Here is a 15,015-nt window from a genome sequence, read left to right on the forward strand (position 1 = left end):
GGACTTAGGGTAGGTCCCCTTAATGTTTAAATTGCTACACATTATTTATCCCATATACTTTCCACCTACAAAGAAGATGGGGTAAAGACACCCTGAGTCTAGAGGCCGATCAAAACTGTCTGAAAGCTTTCAGCCAAAGCCGAAACTCAGGTACCTGGTTTTGGCTAAAACTGAAAACTCAAGTTTGGTTGTATGATTGTGAACGATAAGGGCCACTGGGGATTGTCAGAGCTTGCAGTCTGCGTCCCTTTTCTAAACCCATGGTATGTATCCAAGCCAGAATAAAATTTATATAATGAAAGACCTTATTTTACCGCCAACCAAAATAGCCTCGACACACATGGACCGCAGCTAATAAATAATGAAACTAAGAACCATGGTGCTTTACAGAGGCTGACTTTGTACCACACTCAAGAGTGACTCTATTTACCATATAAACTATTGTGCAAGATCATAACTGCATTACTTGCAATTTATGGTTTATCGTTTATTATTTACTATAATGTTTCTTATTGCATTTGCAAAGCAGAACGGTTTACATCTTTAAAAAAATTAATATTAAAAACATACAGGAAATCCATTAATTTAATAGAAAAGCACAGCAAAACAAACATCTATATTAAAAGGTATGTAGACAATAGACAACCATCAATGCCTAAAATATAATTATGCATATTACTAGTTAATACATAGTCATTCTGTCTGTTTTTCCCTTTCATCCCAGATTATTGTCGAACGTATTCTGAAACAAATATGTTTTCAGGAATTTACGGAAGTGAATATAGGACTCTCCTATTCTAATAGTTTTTGGAAGGCAGTTCCAAAGTGAAGGGGCTAGAAAAAAGAAAGCTGAGATTCTGGTAGACTCCCCTCCCATCAGGCTTTTTGGGGTGACGGAATTACTAATCTATTATCTGTAAGTGATCGGAGTGTTCGTATGGGAGAGTATGGTATAATGAGATTGGCTAAATATGATGGAGTCAATAAATGTAAGACTTTATGTGTCAGAGTGAGAATCTTAAATTTTATTCTGGCTTCAACTGGGAGCCAGTGAAGATGGTATAAAAGAGGTGTAATCCTATCATATTTTGAAGCCCTACAAATAATACAGGCTGCTATATTTTGTATCATTTGTAACTATTTTATATTGATCTTAGTAAGGCCTGCATAGATGATGTTGCAATAATCCAGACGTGTCATCATATATGCATATGTTAGGGTACATAGCGAATCTTTGTTAATTGAATTTCTAATTGAACGCAGTTTTCGTAGCTGATAAAAAGATTTCTTTACTATCTCAGATATTTGCTCATTAACTGATAGAGCTGAGTCAATAATGACTCCTAAATATCTAAAAGATTGTACCGTTGGTATCAGTTTATTAAACAGTGTAGGTATTACAGAAGGAACTACTTCACGACCTGTTATCCAAGATGTAACAGTCTTACTGGATTTAAGACTAAATGATGTCTTTTAAGCCAACTAGCCACCTCATCAAGACAATTTTGAATTTGTGTTAACTCAATGTCCAATGGTTTCACATAATGGATCAAGAGAAAGTCATCCACGTACGAATATGAACTAATACCCAAAGACTGGATAAGTAATGAAAGAGAACTAATGTATAGATTAAACAAAATTGGTGATAAAACCGATCCAATTGCAGTACAATAACAAAAAAAAAAAGGAAAGAAGCACCCCCCCCCCCCCCCCCCACCTACCTTACAATCTAGCGGTGTAATCAGAGACGGAGCGATGCCCCACTGATGCCAGACTTTTTGAAAGCAGAGTCATCATGGGCAGGAGTAACTTGGGACAGCTTCTGCCCCAACTACACTCCTAGACCACCAGGGATTATAAAATAGGCCCAGGGAGGAGGGAGGAAGACAAACAGGACAAAGCACCAGTTTCGGTTTCCACCAAAATGCATGGTCATTTTCAACTGAACTGAAAATGTGGCTGAAAATTAAAATAACATTTCAGCCAAAACCAAAACTGGGCATAAAAAGGATTTTTGACCTGTTTTGGTGCTGTAACCAAAATTTGGTCAGCCTCTAGTCCAAGCTCTCTCAGTGGTAGTTCCATTTGCTCATTAGTCTCCTCTCCTTTTTTCAATTCGCTAGCTTGCCTTTGTAAACAGCGCCCTTATTGTATTGTACATTATTGTATTGCGTATTTTAATGACTATCTGAGTTTTGTATTGGAAAAAAAACCTTAATGAGATAACTACTCATAACTTTATAAATGAATGTTTTAAAAAGTTATAAAAAATGAAAAAAATGAAATATATCTATATATATAAACTCACCCTCATCATTCTATTGGCTGCTGACGTCACGGAAGCCAAGGTTCGTACATTTGAGAGCTCTGAAGCCTCGAAAAACACAGTCTCTGGGCCCCGCCCTCGCGTCAAACGTTATGACGTTGAGGGCGGAGGCGGAGCAATTCACCTGCTCTTGCGTCAACGTTATGACGTTCAGGGCGGAGGTGGAGCAATTCACCCACATCGACGACGGTGGGGGGCCTTTTTTTTACTAGTAAATATATGAAGAACAGAGAGCAATTTGAAATCTTAAACAGACTAATGATGATATAAGGTGTAATACCAACTTCCAATTACTTGAGAAATCTACTCAATGAAAGCTCACCTCTGAAGGTCTGTCACCTGGAGAGAAATGTATTAAAAAATTGAAATTGCGGAATAGTTTAGTTGTGAGATCATAAAATCTGGAGTCAGTCCATGAAGGATTTGATAAATGAAGCTTAAATGAGATCCTGGCTTTAATAGGCAGCCAATGCAATTTCATTAATAACAGAGTGGCTCGCTCAAAACGAGGAAGTTTGAAGATAAACTGAGCAGCTGTGTTTTATACGGTTTGGATTCCTTTTAAGACCCTTTCCTTACTTCCTGAATAAATGGCGTTGTAGTGTGACTTGGAGCATGGACATCCTTAACACATCCCATGAGGGCCAATTTTATGCAACATTTTCAAGGTATATACTCTTTCCAAACCATGTTTGTCTTGCAGATGGACCTGATTATTTTTATTCACAGAGATCCATTGAAAATTCTTGTAAATTCTGAACTTGGATGAATCCAGCTGTCGGTAGAAAACAGCAAGTAAGGTTCAATTTGGTCTCCATGGAAATTCAGAGATGAGAAAAAAAAAAAAGGTAACTTCTGTAAAATGACTGAAGTTAAAAGATAATACCTAAATATTTCCATAAACCAAATAGAATAAAGTAATGAAGGGGACTCACTCAATTATTCTTTTTGTTTACATTACATTGATTAGTTCTTCTGTGATCTTCTCAACATGACAAGATTAAGCAGACCTTCTCTGTGATTTACTTAGTAATTGCTGCAAAGGATTGACATAAATTGTAGACGTACAAAAGGAGAGATTTAAATTCAATTACTTATGGAGCCATTGTGCTTTCAAAGGAAAAATATCGGACTGCATGGCCTTCCCATGTTTAATATTATGCGTAGAAAAGATTAATCCAGCTGATAATATCTCCCAAAGGCTTTTAAAGGTCAGTCAGCGTCCTCTCAATTTAGCAAAAGTCAGCAGTCTTTTCAACTGCAAGGGACAAATGGATGCAGGGCAGTGGGGTTTCACATGAAATGCTGGGGGTTTGCTATTGTAGTCTAAGAACTCCTATGTTCATTTGACACAATTTAGAAAATACAGATTTCACAATAGCCATTTGAAGCTTAAAGAGCTGGGGAAGACACTCCCAGAGGATTCTATTATATAATATCAGAAAAAATATATATATGTGCATATCCATATAGACAGAATTAAAATGGAAATGCAATGTATAAGATAAACCACAGATAGCGTCTTGCACAGGAGAAAAAAAATCAAAGTTCCACTAGGCATGTTCAAGAATCTTAAAATTGTTCCAGGGCACTGCACTGGTTCTCCCGCTCTCTGCTTTGTTCATATTTGTACCCACACCACTGCTGATGATACCCCCAACTGATTGTGCTCATCTTGCTGCCCCCTTCCCTCCCCCCCCCCCCCAAACATTTTATTTATTTATTTAGATTTAACGCAAAAAACCTTTTTCAATAGTAGCTCCATGTCAGTTACATTCAGGTACACTGAGTATTTCCCTGTACCTGGAGGGCTCACAATCTAAGTTTGTAACCGAGGCAATGGAGGGTTAAGGGACTTGCCCAAGATCACAAGGAGCACCAGCTGGATTTGAACTGGACACCTCTGGATGTCAAGACTGGTGCTCTAACCACTAGGCCACTCCTCCATTCCACATAGTAACATAGTAGATGACGGCAGAAAAAGACCTGCACGGTCCATCCAGTCTGCCCAACAAGACAACTCATGTGTGCTACTTTTTGTGTATACCCTACTTTGATTTGTACCTGTGCTCTTCAGGGCACAGACCGTATAAGTCTGCCCAGCACTATCCCCCGCCTCCCAACCACCAGCTCTGGCACAGACCGTATAAGTCTGCCCAGCACTATCCCCACCTCCCACCACCGGCTCTGGCACTGACCGTATAAGTCTGCCCAGCACTATCCCTGACTCCCACCACCAGCTCTTGCACAGATTGTATAAGTCTGCCCAGCACTATCCCCACATCCCACCACCGGCTCTGGCACAGACCGTATAAGTCTGCCCCGCACTATCCCTGCCTCCCAACCTCCAGTCCCGCCTCCCACCACTGGCTCTGGCACAGACCGTATAAGTCTGCCCCGCACTATCCCCGCCTCCCAACCTCCAGCCCCGCCTCCCACTACCGGCTCTGCTATCCAATCTCGGTTAAGCTCCTGAGGATCCATTCTCATTCTGGGCCTCTGTCATAGGAGCCAGCACTGTGGGTGTATGAGCACCCCCAATATTGAACACATTCCTTGACTGTGTCCAGGGAGAGGTAATTTCTATTGGGTTTAGCACCCGCAATAATTTTGAAAAGTTGGCTCCTATGGCCTCTTATCACCGTTAATACACTGGACAGCTGTCAAATGCCTCAGTGCAGGAACTGCCTTGTGGTCTCTACCTCTTTCTTTTACTTTGGCACTTGAGGCGAGCCTGTGGCAACTGCAAGAATTATTATGTTGTAGCCCGTAGCCTGATCTATTAATGATCAGCACAGCACTGAAGAGAAGAACAGGCCACGAGAGGGGGCAGAAGTAACTTGGAACCTGTATTGTGCAAGCTCTGAAAATGATTTCTATAAAATGCATTCAAACAACTAGAATTTACAATTTAAATTATTTTATATGTATTGTGATAGGGAAGCTTTTCCTGGGGCGCTGCTTCAGTGTGAACTCCAGCAATGGCTTCTAGAATTTCTCTGTGGCTTCACAATAAACCAGACCTCTCTCTTACCGGGAGTGCTTCCTGGGGTCTATTCAGCCTTTTAACCATTCCCTTTTCTCTAAGCAAGGCCTGACAGGGAGTGCACAACCAAAGCCAGTTCAGATGAAAGCCCTTAGGCTAAATTTATTTTGAAATCACCTTATGAACACAATGCAGAATTCAGTTCCCAACACCACAAATTAATGGTTCTTTACAGAAGGGCATACTGAGCCATCAGACACAAAGACCATCAGTTAGCTCAAAATTACTGGCAGTTTCGCCCTTACTTAGACCGGGCTGCCCCACTCTCAGGGGCCCTCCCCCTTTCAACTGGAATTCAGATTGTTCTTCAGTGAAACAGACAAACATTCTCTTAAGCACTGAAAAGGGTTGCCAGTTTATTTATGAGCCCTAAGGAGGCAAAATCTAACAGACAGCTTAATGAGCCATTTAACTTTTATCTTGCTTTTTCCATAACAGAGAGTAAGACTATAGGGTTGTCCTTCCCCTCCACCAAACTTTCTTTTAGAACCCTACACCTCTTCAGCCTTACTCTGACAGGCACCCCTAACAAACAACTTTAGCATTTATCCTTCTCTTTCCCTAACAGAGAGTTAGATTACAGGGTGGCCAACACTCAGCATACTACATATCTGCAGCCTTTAACTTCTACATACAGCATAAGGGTTTAAACTAACCTGGCTATTTCCAGGACCCTCTCTGCCACGAAGGGATTAAAACTTTTATCCCTTTTGCCCTATCTCGGTTCTGTCCTCACAAGCAGCTTGTTCCCTTGGCTAAAGAGTTCTGTCCTCCCTTTTCCTAAGGAGATAGAGTGAGTACTGGCTGAGTTGCAAAGACTCCTCCTTCCCTCCAGGTGTCTCTCTGCTTGCCTTGGAATCAGCCTAACGGGAATGCTCAGAACCTAGCTCTGCTCCTGACCCCATGTCTTCCTCCTCTGCCCTTTGGAATCCTGCTTTTAATGGAGTTGATTCCTCCCCTTTTCTGCCAGCCAGTCCCTAATCCAAAGGTTTTGGGAAATGTAGTTCTAACCAGTAGCAGCTTCCTCCATGTTTAAGGAGAACAGCGTTCTCCCGTACTGTTTGTGAAAAACCTCATTTACTCCCCAGGTTAAGGTAAGGAAGGTGGGCTTTTAAAATAGGAGGACAGCCTCCTAGATTCCCTTGCCACCTGTTTGAGGTCCTTACTAAGTTTCTTTGGGCAGCATGTTGCTTATTCTCACCATTTTATGTTCTCCACTGGGTTTCCTTGGGGCAGCATGAAGCTGGTCCTCTCAGCTTGGCCACTGTTGGAAACAGAATACCTGGCTAGATGGATCATTGGTCTGACCCAGTATGGCTAAAATCTCACTCTTTGGCATGGTAAATCTCATTCTTTGGGATGGTTCACCCTTGGCATCCCTGAGAGCCGGTTTATAAGGTAGAAGCTTTGAGAATATGAGCAGGCAGAAGTATATTCACCGGATAAACTTTCCAAAAAGCTCTAAAATGCCTAAGCCATGCGGCTGGTTTCTGAAATGATCAGAGGAGTTTCTTCATTACAATCTTTGGAGCCAACAGAAATGCTGGACTCCTCTCGTGTTGATGATCTTTTTCCTGCATCTTTGATAGTTTGCCTTGCTGTGAGATCTTACCATGATTTTCTGCTTAATATTTTACTGTCGGTATAAAATTGTGATTGCTGTGATTGATCCACATCATCTAGCCAAAACTGAGCAGATAAGTTATCTCGTTCAACTTTCTTTAAATTAGTCACCTTATTTTCAAACTCCTCTTACTCTCTTATCTATCTATGGGGTCTGTTTACGAAGCAGCGCTAGCATCTGTCCATACACTAGTTCGACACTGCCCATTCAAAGTGAATGGGCCATGTGGGCACTAGCGCATGGATAGCCGCTAGCACTGCTTAGTAAACCAGAGTGTATATGTTCCATCTTTGCTTATACTCTATGCTGTCTATTAAAATATTCTATTACATATTGTGTTGACATTGTAATGTAGCATACTATGCTATACTTTGTGTTGTTGTTTGAATATTTTTACTGCTGTAATTGTCTATTGCTTATGTTTGATTTATTCTTACTGTACACCACCTTGAGTGAGTTCTTTCAAAAAGGCAGTAAATAAATCCTAATAAATGCCTGATTATCACTGGGCCACCACCACACTAGAAAAAAAATTTTCCGTAGCACCAGAAATGGCGCATGCTGGACCCAAAACTACTGCCGGTGGTTGCGTTGAGCCGGTGATATTTCAGATTTAGCGTGCTGTAAACCTGCGTTGGGCTTACCACCGCTTTGTAAAAGCCCCCCTCCAAGTGAAGAAATATTTTCCCAGATTTGTTTTAAATTTACTACTTTGTAGCTTCATTACGTGCCCCCTAGTCCTAGTATTTTTGGAAAGAGTAAACAAATGATTCATGTCTACCCGTTCCACTCCACTCATTATTTTATAGACCTCTATCATATCTCCCCTCAGCTGTCTTTTCTCCAAACTGAAGAGCCCTAACAGCTTTAACTTTTTCTCATAGGAAAGTCGTTCCATCCTCTATCATTTTCATCACCCTTCTCTGTACCTTTTCTAATTCCACTATCTAGCTTATTTTCGAAAGGGAAGGACGCCCATCTTCCGACACAAATCGGGAGATGGTCGTCCTCCCAAGGTCGCCCAAATCGGCATAATCGAAAGCCAATTTTTTGCATCCTCAACTGCTTTCCGTCGCGGGGGTGACCAAAGTTCATGGGGGCGTGTCGGCAGTGTACTGAAGGCGGGACGGGGGCGTGGTTAAGAGATTGGCGTCCTCGGCCGATAATGGAAAAAAGAAGGGCGTCCCTCACGAGCATTTGGTCGACTTTACTTGATCCCTTTTTTTTCACGACCAAGCCTCGAAAAGATGCCCGAACTGACCAGATGACCTCCCCTTACACTCCCAGTGGTCACCAACCCCTCTCACCCTTAAAAAAAAAAAAAAAATTAAAAAAAACATTTTTTTCCAGCTTCTATGCCAACCTCAAATGTCATGCCCAGCTCCATCACAGCAAGTATGCAGGTCCCTGGAGCAGTTTTTAGTGGGTGCAGTGTACTTCACGCAGGGGGACCCAGGGCCATCCCCCCCCCCCCCCACCTGTTACACTTGTGGTGGAAAATGTGAGCCCTCCAAAACCCACCCAAAACCCACTCTACCCACATGTAGGTGCCCCCCTTCATCCCTAAGGGCTATGGTAGTGGTGTACAGTTGTGGGAAGTGGGTTTTAGGGGGGTTTGGGGGACTCAGCACCCAAGGTAAGGGAGCTATGCACCTGGGAGCAATTTGTGAGGTCCGCTGCAGTGCCCCCTAGGGTGCCCGGTTGGTGTCCTGGCATGTGAGGAGGACCAGTTCACTAGGAATGCTGGCCTCTCCCACGATCAAAGGGCTTGCATTTGATCATTTTTGAGATGGGCGTCCTCGGTTTCCATTATGGCCGAAAACCGGGGACGACCATCTCAACATTTAGGTCGACCTAAATGTTGAGATTTGGGCATCCCCGATTGTATTATCAAAACAAAAGATGGACGCCCATCTTGTTTCGATAATACGGGTTTCCCCGCTTCTTCGCCGGAACGTCCTTAGAGATGGTCGTCCCCTTTCGGTTATGCCCCTCTATATCTTTTTTGAGATGCGTGACCAGAATTGCATACAGTATTCGAGATGTGGTTGCACCATGGAGCGATACAAGGGCATTATAGCATCCTCATTTTGTTTTCCTTTCCTATTATACCTAACATTCTACCGCTTACTGTATGAACGGTGTTGCATTTAAGTTCAATCTGTTGGTTCATATTTATATAACTAATGTGCTTATAAATATTCAAAATCAACTGTTTTTGTTTTACCACCAAATATATTGCATGCAGCGTAGTTAAAGTTAATTTATCCAACCCCTTCTATTACGCTGCTGTAAATGTTGCCCTATGTTGCATTATGAAAATACTAGACCAAATTTGCCTTGTTTGTCTTCCCAAAGATAGCAGCCTTGAATACCCTTTTCATTTTGATTCACTAGTGCCTGACAAGTGAATCCAATTTGTTCAGATTTAGATGACATACCTCCAATTATGTAATTCCATTAGGAGGTGCCTGCAGCCGTGCCTGCACTCACAGACTGCAGACATAACTGTAATGGGACGTGTTGCAGTATCACTGTGTGGTAAGCATAACATTGATAGAGAGCATGACCTGTCTTTCTGAGGCATGTTTCGTTGGAATAGAGAAGATGAAAAATGGTTTAGCTGCACTAAGGACCCTAATCTGGCAGTAAGATATGTCTCTGCAAGAGCTAGGCTTTACAATGAGATATGAATTTGTAATTCCATATCCATAGATCTAGATATAATATTCAAATTTACATACCAACCTCCTTGATTCTATGTATGGCATTAAACATTGCACGCACAATTTGAGTAATTGGGCATTAAAAATCAATTATTGGTCTTTATTGGAAACAATTTGGATTTTCTACACATCTTGCTAAGTGCTATTCTATATAGATGTGTGTTTAAATCTTTCAGGGGTCTTTTTACCAAGCAGCGGTAAAAAGGGTCCTGCAGTAGCAGCAGGGGTCATTTTTGCTGCGCACCAATGCCCTTTTTACCGCAACGGGTAAAAAGTCCCTAAAAAGATTTGGCCATATGGCAAGATTATTCTTACCCGTGGCCATAGGAAGGGGAGCACTTACTGACAGCCATTGAGATGGCGGTAAGGGCTTCCGTGGTAGCCCGGTGGTAAACGGTCAGCGATTACTGCCGAGTTATCACCACACAATAAATTACGGACTTATTTTCTGTAGTGCCAGAAATGGCGCGCGCTCATGGCGGAACTACCACCAGCAGTCACGTTGGGCCGGCAGTAGTTCTGGGTTGCCACGTGGCAACCCCTTAGTAAAAGGGCCCCTTAGTTTGCACCTGGAAAGGGGGGTGTGGCCATGGGAGGAGCATGGGCGAGTAAGGGGCACTCACTAGAGATGCGCACAGTATTATAGAATTCAGGGGTTCCCTCCTAATTTACATGCAAGGATTTGCATCAGGTTTCAGTCGGTGCAAATCCTTGTGCTAAAAGTTGGGCATGGATCCTGGCATGACACGCTATTCTATAAATGGTACCCAACTCAGAGTACCATTATAGAATAGCGCTCAAATATTGTGAAATCTAGTCCTAAATTCTGCAATTTTGAGATGTGATCAAATTCTTATTTTCAGAAATGAATGGCATCTTTGCATTTTTTTTAATGTTTCATGCTCCTCGATGCCATTTCAAGTTCTTAATTTATTATTAACTTAGGGCCCCTTTTACTAAGCCGCGTAACATAGTAACATAGTAAATGACGGGCAGAAAAAGACCTGCATGGTCCATCCAGTCTGCCCTACAAGATAAACTCAAATGTGCTACTTTTTGTGTATACCTTACCTTGATTTGTACCTGTCCTTTTTAGGGCACAGACCGTGTAAGTCTGCCCAGCACTATCCCCGCCTCCCAACCACCAGCCCCGCCTCCCACCACCGGCTCTGGCACAGACCGTATAAGTCTGCCCAGCACTATCCCCGCCTCCGGCTCTGGCACCCAATCTCGGCTAAGCTCCTTAGGATCCATTCCTTCTGAACAGGATTCCTTTATGTTTATCCCACGCATGTTTGAATTCTGCTACCGTTTTCATTTCCACCACCTCCCGCGGGAGGGCATTCCAAGCATCCACTGCTCTCTCCGTGAAAAAATACTTCCTGACATTTTTCTTGAGTCTGCCCCCCTTCAATCTCATTTCATGTCCTCTCGTTCTACCACCTTCGCACCTCCGGAAAAGGTTCGTTTGCGGATTAATACTTTTCAAATATTTGAACGTCTGTATCATATCACCCCTGTTTCTCCTTTCTTCCAGAGTATACATGTTCAGGTCATCAAGTCTCTGCTCATACATCTTGTAACGCAAATCCCTTACCATTCTCGTAGCTTTTCTTTGCACCGCTTCAATTCTTTTTACATCCTTTGCAAGGTACGGCCTCCAAAACTGCCTACGCGTGCCAAATTGGAGTTACCGCCCGGTTACCGCGTGGCCCTTGTGGTAATTTCAGTTTTGGCGAGCATCTACTATGTGCATCTGAAAAATATTTTTTATTTTCTGGCGCACGTTAATGGATGCGCACCAAGTGGCATTTGAAACACGTAGGTCATTACCACCCAGATTCTTTACCACTAGGTCTATGGCTGGCAGTAAGGTCTCAGACCCAAAATGGACGAGCGGCAATTTTGATTTTGCCGCGTGTCCATTTTTGGCAAAAAAGAGGCCTTTTTTACAGGCGCATTAAAAAATGGATCGACGCACGCCCAAAACCTGCGCCTACACTACTGCAAGCCATTTTTCAGTGCACCTTTGTAAAAGTACACCTTACATTGTCCCTGGTACAAAATAAGTACCTGAATATATGTAAACCGCTTTGAATGTAGTTGCAAAAACCTCAGAAAGGCGGTATATCAAGTCCCATTTCCCTTTCCCTTACTAATCTCCTTTACAGAAAGTGCTCAAAGCAACCTTTAGCATAAAAGAAAAGATTCAATAGCATAATCGGTGATATACAAAATGCATAAGATGTTAGGTATTTATTATACAAAGATGAAGGTCAAAGATTACATCTTAAAGCAGAATGCTTGTTTCAAATCAAACTTTTCCTTTATAACTCTGGGATGAAATTGATAGGTGCATGAATAAACCATTTGCTTCAATTGTGTTTCCAAACTGAATTTCAGAATTCAACTCAGCTAAATATGGTTTAAAATAAGAAAATAAATTCTATCAAAATGTTTTGTTAAGCGTGCTGTTGGCTTATCTGCAAACCACAGTGAGTTGAAGCACCTTGGCATGTATCTAATTGGAGGTTTTCACCCATTCTTCACTGCTCATTATGAACAGAGTGCATCCGCTCCAGCTATAATATGTACAAAGTGTGCCTTTGATGGAAGAGAAGATTTATGAGAAATTGGAAATTAATATGCCACTCTGCAATTCTTTTGATTACATTAAGCTTGTAGAAGAATGCACTGAATGATGAAAAGCTTTTGCAAAAAAGAACAAGTGGAACCACAGCTGAACACGATGACCAGGGTGTAAAACAGATTCTGCATCACACCTTGTTTTTGTTCAGATGCGTCCTCAGCCATCTGTGTGAGGGTTCCTGCCTGAAATAGATCTTGAGACTGCGTAACATTTTCTTGAAATATTGACTCTTGAATAGCATAGCAACTGTGTCATTATTCTTTATGAATACCAGGAAAAAAATTTGCTTTTGTGACTTTTACCCAGGAATAAGCGATTTGACCAATATTTTTGTTATAGGACAAATTGCTGAGAGTTGTCACTTTCGAACCAAGGCAATTAAAATACTGCAAAGCACAGCAGATTCATTTTTGCCTGTTTGTTAGAAAAATATCTTGTCATTGTATTACTGCAGTTCCAGCAGCAGGGTTCATATACTTGCACAGGACAGGTGTAGTTTGGGTGAAAAAAAAGTGGCAATAAAATATTGGATTTACACTAGCCTTGTGTTTAGTATTTGTGTCAGGATGGCTGAGCAGTCTAAGGTGTTACATTCAAGTCATAGTCTGAGTTGGAGGCGGTATATAAGAGATTAAATTAATTAAATTAATTAAATAACATCTTCCCTATGATGCAGTTATTTCACCAATATGCTCTTGCATATAGAGCAAACTTGTATTACAGTTTCAATTACTGTACCTCTTTAACCCATAGAGGAGCATTTTCAATATGATGCCCAAGTCTAATTGTAGACGTTGAGCTGAAAACACAGCAATTTTCGAGCTAGAAAAATGTCTATTTTTTGTTGTTTGAAAATTGGTATTTTCTAGACATTTTATGCTCGATGGACTAGATTCAGTAAATCACACCGAAAAATCAGCACAGAAAAATTATACATTTAGCACTATTCTATAAAGGATATCCGCACTTTATAGAAGAGCGCCTAAGCACCTAATCCACACCTATCTTAAGGCGCCTCCATTTACGAGTGTTGAAATCAGGTGCAAATGCTGGTGCCTAAATTTAGGTGCAGATCGAGCGTATTCTGTAAAATGCACATGACTCATAGGAACACCCCAGATATAACAAAAGAGAGGGAACGAAGTACAAACTAAAGTCCAAACAAAAAAACAGCACCACGGGCCTTTAAAAATGGAACACAGTTCTTTAATGAATGAGCCTTGACAAAAAGACCCGACACGTTTGGATACAGAAAGTGAAAGTGCCTTGGTGCTTTGTAGCTTTTACTATATGAAACGTGGGGTAAGGAATAATATATTGTAGAGGAATATGTTCGAGTTATTCCCCAAGTTTTCCATGTCATCACTGTGACCCCTGACGCAGGTGCTAGTCACTGAAACACGGCCCGTGTCGGGTCTTTTTGTCAAGGCTCATTCTTCATAGGAACGCCCCAACATGCCCCTTAACACGCCCCCTTGAAATTATGCGCTACAGGAGTCACACACACATCGTTATGGAATACGATGTGCGTCAAACTTCCAATTAAGGCCAATTAACGCCAATTGGTTGTTAGCCAATTATTACTACTGATTGACTAATCTATTAAGTTGCACGAGCAAATCAGCTATGTGTGTTGATTTGCACTCTCAAATTTAGTCACCCTATATAGAATCTGGGGGAGTATGTATATCTTTAGGTACCATTTTTTTTTTTAAATGACCTTAGAGAAAAGCGCACCATTCCTACTACACTGGCCACACAGACATCCCAGGAGAGAAGAGGGGCAAACTAGCAGTCAGTGCAGTAGAATACCTAAAAATCCTACTGTACCTAACTGACACCACTAGAAAAAGCCCTCAGATCTGCAGATGTCTCCTATCTATAGGTACAGTTGGTATTTTGTGAGTTTTGGAAGGCTCACAATTTCCACCACAAGTGTACTAGTTAGAATGGGATATCGACCTGGGTCCTTTTCCCTGACCACTTGCCTACTCCTGGGACCAGCTTCCTGCTGTAATAGGACTGGCCATAATATCGGAAGATGTCACATAACTTCTTCTGTACTTTGACTGCCACATCTTTGAGAGGTGGGAGTGGGTCAGTGACCACTGGGGGATTAAGGGGGGGGGGGGGTCATGCCTTAAATCCCTCCAGTGATCAGCTGGTCAGGGCATTAATTTGTGACTTAGTCGTGATTGAAAGAGGTCCAGCTTGAGCTTTAGATGGTTTTATTTTGTTTCATTATCACTGTAAAACATCCACATTCTGGGTCTGCCCAAATCTCACCCAAAACATACCCCCAACACGCCCCCTAGAGATTTAGATGAACTGCAGAGAAAAACATCTCAAATCTGAGTTTTGAAAATCACAATGTGGACGTTTTCCCATGAAAACTATCCATCTGTCACTTTGTGTGCTTTTGGGATGTTTCTCTCTTTTGAAAATGAGCTCCAAATTCTTCTCTTTCTTTATAGCAGAAGCTGGCACTGTCCTTCAGCTCTTGTTATGAATTTTGGAAGACGTGAAAATACTTCATGTGAATTTCAGATGTTGGGAGCCTAGAAAGAAATATTGAACAGTAAAATAGTAGAATATACAGTATGATGTGCATATATTAGATTAAAAGCACTAGAGGCAATTTTT

At 41.7% G+C, this 15,015-nt stretch overlaps 1 protein-coding gene across 1 annotated transcript in view; it reads left to right on the forward strand.

Moving 5' to 3' along the window:
• The window catches only part of HS6ST2 (heparan sulfate 6-O-sulfotransferase 2), a 510,145-nt gene that overhangs the window by 433,605 nt on the left and 61,525 nt on the right, over positions 1–15,015 (forward strand). The gene's annotated exons all lie outside the window — the stretch shown is intronic.

The sequence above is a fragment of the Microcaecilia unicolor genome, chromosome 7 (assembly GCF_901765095.1).
Source record: "Microcaecilia unicolor chromosome 7, aMicUni1.1, whole genome shotgun sequence".
NCBI classification, from domain to species: domain Eukaryota; kingdom Metazoa; phylum Chordata; class Amphibia; order Gymnophiona; family Siphonopidae; genus Microcaecilia; species Microcaecilia unicolor.